Here is a 4,764-nt window from a genome sequence, read left to right on the forward strand (position 1 = left end):
TTGTGTTTTCGCTTGGGTTGTTTCCTCATCCCCATGTATTTAGCTTTTGTCTTATCTCTTTCCAGGTTTTTCTTGTCAAAATAAGGCTCATCATATTCGTCTTCTTTTTCTACAATTGTCTTTGTGACTTGATATGGTGGCCAATGTTTTAAAAACCGGTTTTTTAGTTGAACCGGTATGGTGACTGATTCCCGGTTTAACCGGTTCGACCGCCGGGTCAACCGGTTTCTATAATATTCATCTTTTTTTATTTTTTTTTGCTATACATACATACATATATAAATCATGAATTTCACTTTTACTAGTTCAAACATTAGAAATATACATAAAAATAAGTTGTTGATCAATCAAAATACATTAAAATAACACATAACCATACGTTTTAGTGTTTTACATCAATCCATATACGTCAAGAGAAAAATAAAATATAATACCGAAACAAAATGTAGTTTTAGATGAATACAAACACATCAAAAAACATTATAACATTTACCATATGTTTATATTTAGAGAAACCTAATTAGATTTAAAAAAAAATCACCAAAGTTTATTATGCAAATGATTTTTTCCCATGTATTTTTATTCTGTTTAACCGGTTTATTTTGACCGGTTCAACCGGGTTTTTCTAAAAACCGGCCGGTTCAATCCGGTTCAGAAATCGACATAAAACCGGTGATAGTTGAACCGCTCTCTCCTCCGGTTCCCGGTCCAACCGGCCGGTTCAAACTGGTTTTTTAAAACATTGGTGGTGGCCTTATAAAAGCAAACACCTCAAAAATCATTGGCGTTGACATTGGAGGTTTCTAATGGTTTTCTTCTTTTTCCAATTTCTTTTCAATTTCGTTATGCTCCATGAACATTGCGTTTCCTTGCTTCACCATATTTTCCTTGGCACAAGATGAGAAAGGAAGAGGTGGTCGATACGACTCAACAACAGAAAAATCATAATCTTGTTTTATTGCCCACGGCGTGGCATTATTGCCTCCACGTCGTGGCGACTGGGCAGCTTCATGATACTCTTATTCTTCTTTCTTTTTTACTTTAAGTGACTGATTAGAATCCTCTTCAAGGTCCTTTATATACACCAATTCATCTTCTTCTTCTGTATCAACGGCCATGACTTGAGCTATAGGGATTGACTCGACTTTTCTTGAAGGTAGATCCGGTAGCTTTTCTTGTACAAGTTTTGTTAATTTCCCAACTTGTGTGTGGATGCTAAAAATAGATTCTTGTTGATCTCTAAGTGTTACATCATTTGCATAATGTCTTTTTTCGCTGACCTCCATGAATCTGAATAGCATCGACTCTAGAGAATCTTTCTTCTTGGATTGGACTCGTTCTAGTTGGTAGAGATTATGCTCTAATTGTTGGTATTTTTCGTGTCTTGAGCTCTCTTCTATTCTAATTCACAATCCCTTATAGAGTGAGGTCCTCCACAAGATTCACATCTATCGTGTACCACATTAATTGATCCATCCATCTTTGTGAGCCTATTTTCCATGCTGTCGAGTTTTGCCATTACAATCATTAAGACTTCAGAAACTCCATCTATATTCGCTTTTCTTCTTGTTATATCCTCCCCCTTGGGTTGTGATACTCCCTTGAATGCTTGGCGAATTCTTCAATTAAAGCTTTATTTGTTGTCAGATCCTTCTTTGTTATGGGCCTTTGAGAGTCTAGAAGTTGGCGAGTGCACACATTGACTCCATCATAAAATATCGAGATTTCTTATTGCACATTGAAGTCATGTTGAGGGAAATGTCGTAATAATCTCTTGTAACGTTCCCAAGCTTCGTATCACGACTCCCCTTCTAATTGTTGAAAATTTTGTATGTTTCTTTCAAGCTTCATCACTTTCGAAGGAGGGGTAAATTGGTTTATCAACTCAGTCTTAAAATCAGCCCATGTTGTGATTGCTCCAAAGGGAAGTGATTTTAACCATTCTTTTGCTTCACCCTTCAATGTGACCGGTAAAAGTCGAAGCATCACCGCATCTTTACTCTCGTTTGGAGCGATAAAATAATTTGAAATCTCCACCACCTCTTCTATGTGCTCGTAGGCATCCTCATGCTCCTTCCCATAAAAAGGTAGATCTTTTAGCATGCTAAGAATATGTCCCAGTAGTTCAAACTTTGTCGTGGTTGAGATTTTTGGTAGATCAAGACCCCATCTGTTTTCGTTCCTCGTATGTCGCTTGTACTCTTCCATTGAGATGGTTGTGTTGTCTCCCGTGTTTCCTCCTAAAAAAAACTAGAAAACACATGCGTAAAACGAACAAAAACTATAAACGAACCAAAAACTAATTGCAACGTGACCACGACGTGGTAAAGATGACCATGACGTCGTTAGAAATCAAACATAAAAAATAAATGCAGAAAAATAACTTTTTGTGGTTTTTACCCCACAAAAAGGATCGATTAACCAAAACCAATTGAATAAAAAATGAAATAAGTTATTCCCCGACAACGGCGCCAAAAACTTGATGTGTGCAAAAGATATCACCTATCTAGCTTTAAATTTATAACATGACTACTTATCTACTAATGCACCTATAGGCAGTGTACCTAGTCAGTTTATAGTATAGTAAAGTAAGTTAGGTATTGAACACAGTGAATGGATTTAGAATATTAAAATAACTACTAAAAATTAATCTAAAAGTAAACAATAATTAAAAATGGTTTTTATCTGATTTTACAAGTTCAAAAAAACTTAAATTAAAACAACTAACTAATTACTAAAGTAAACAACTAGAAAGACGATTTTAAATCAAGAATAAAGGATACTTTCGTTTAGCTTCGAATCCCTCCTGTTTCCTATGGTTTATTTCAAGACAATGGATTAATTCCGTTAGTTACCAAACAAAAGTTACTAGTCATCATGGTTAGACTAACTAGCATAAGTCAATTTAGCAACTTTAAAACCAATGATCATGAAAGTTAAGGACACTAAATTGATTTTAAAGATAATTTGGACTCTAAATAAAAGAATCTACAGAATACTATTCTATGGTCAAGTATAGTAATCAAGCAAATATTATGATCAAATACTGCTCTCTAACACAGTTAAGCAACTAACTTATCACCTATACTAGGATATGGTCAATCTCTAACTCTAGCAATTAACTACAGTTTAAATACATAAAACTTGAGACTAGGCAATAAAGATATAAACTTTAACAAGCTAGGTTTAGATTTATCAAACAATATTTAAAGCAAAAACCAACTTCATCAATCCATCAAATAAGAAATCAACACATAGTATTTAGGAGTTCATCTAATATAAACGAAAGAATAGGTTTTTAGCCCATAATCACAGCTGGAAAATACATAAACATAAGGCAAACTACACTAAACATGATTAAACTAGGCAAACCAAATGTGTAGATGCGAATCCTTGCTCCATTCTCTTTATCCTTTGATCTCTAGTTGAAATCTACCCTCAAAGGGGTCTTGGAGGGGTATTTCTTTCGTTAATAGTTGCAGCCTTAAGTCCTCTCCCCTCTGGAATCAATCTAATGTCCAAGATATATATAGTTACCAAAATCTGGCCACCACGGCGTGGTAAAGGCACCACATCGTGGTCCTCGAGTTTATCCCGTATGCTCCAAGTCAGCCTCAAGAATCGCAAAGATTCCATTCACCACGCCGTGGTGGGATCACCATGTCCTGGTTATCGAGAATCAGTTTTTTCTCAAAATACGAAATTATCTGAAATTGTGTCTAGTTTTCAGATCATTTTTAATCGCCTTAATCGGAGTTACGAGTCATGAGATAAGGTCAAAAAACTGGCGAGGGGTTAAGCTGTCCAGCAACATCCTTCTTGTGTCTTCTTCTTGTCTAAGCTCGCATTTTCCTACTTCCAGCTTCCATATTGCTTTTGAGCATGTCTTTTATGCTACATAACAACATACAATAGATTAAGTACCTTTTAATCTATAATAAGCATAATTATAGCTAAAAGTATTAAGATATGATGTAATATATATATATATATATATATATATATATATATATATATATATATATATATATATATATATATATATATATGCACATATCAACAACATCATTAAGAAATCAAATTTTCAAAAGAAAGCGAAGGGTACGGACTTAGGAGTTAAAGGTGGAACTTTCAAAAAGAACTTTCAAGGTCATTGCCATAACAGTAACCGACCAGGGCACTGACATGCAAACTACATGCATGCTTCCAATGTAACACCCTTAGATTCAGGATAGTCAAATATTAAAAGTTAAAAATGAAGTTTTTATAGAATATTATTTAGGAAAAATAATCTTCACCAAAGTCATAGTTGTTGGATTAGCTGTCTAAGCCAATAACTAAATTAGTATAATCTTGAATTATTAACAAAGTCCTTTTGGATTGCCCTAAAACTTAATAATAGACTGGAATGATATTTGGAGAGAGAGACTGATTTTTTTGATTTATTATATGATTAATAAATTAATTAGAAATCATAATAAATAATTTATTAATGTATTATGAGAATAATATATTAATTATAAATAGTTTTGTTTAATTAGAAATTAGTTGGAATTAATTTTAGGATTAATTGGAATAATTAAAAGTGGAAGGACTAAATGTGAAAATGTTCAAAAGTTGAGCATTGACCGATTCTAGAACCTCCCATATAGGGCGGACGAATTCTAGAAGGGTTCTAGGGTTTCATTGGGCAATAAGGGAGCCATGGATACCATATGGAGGAAGTTAAGGGATTAGGGCTTATATAAGGAAACTGCCTTATCC

At 34.0% G+C, this 4,764-nt stretch overlaps 1 non-coding gene across 1 annotated transcript; it reads left to right on the forward strand.

Annotated features, from left to right (window-relative positions):
* The first annotated feature begins 1,741 nt into the window (after positions 1 to 1,741).
* LOC145141470 (small nucleolar RNA R71) lies at positions 1,742 to 1,848 on the forward strand. Its single transcript, XR_013722679.1, has one exon. It is a non-coding gene; the product is annotated as a small nucleolar RNA R71 (small nucleolar RNA).
* Positions 1,849 to 4,764: the final 2,916 nt, after the last annotated feature.

The sequence above is a fragment of the Lactuca virosa genome, chromosome 9, assembly GCF_052849685.1.
Source record: "Lactuca virosa cultivar CGN04683 chromosome 9, Lactuca_virosa_CGN04683_v6, whole genome shotgun sequence".
Lineage (NCBI taxonomy): Eukaryota > Viridiplantae > Streptophyta > Magnoliopsida > Asterales > Asteraceae > Lactuca > Lactuca virosa.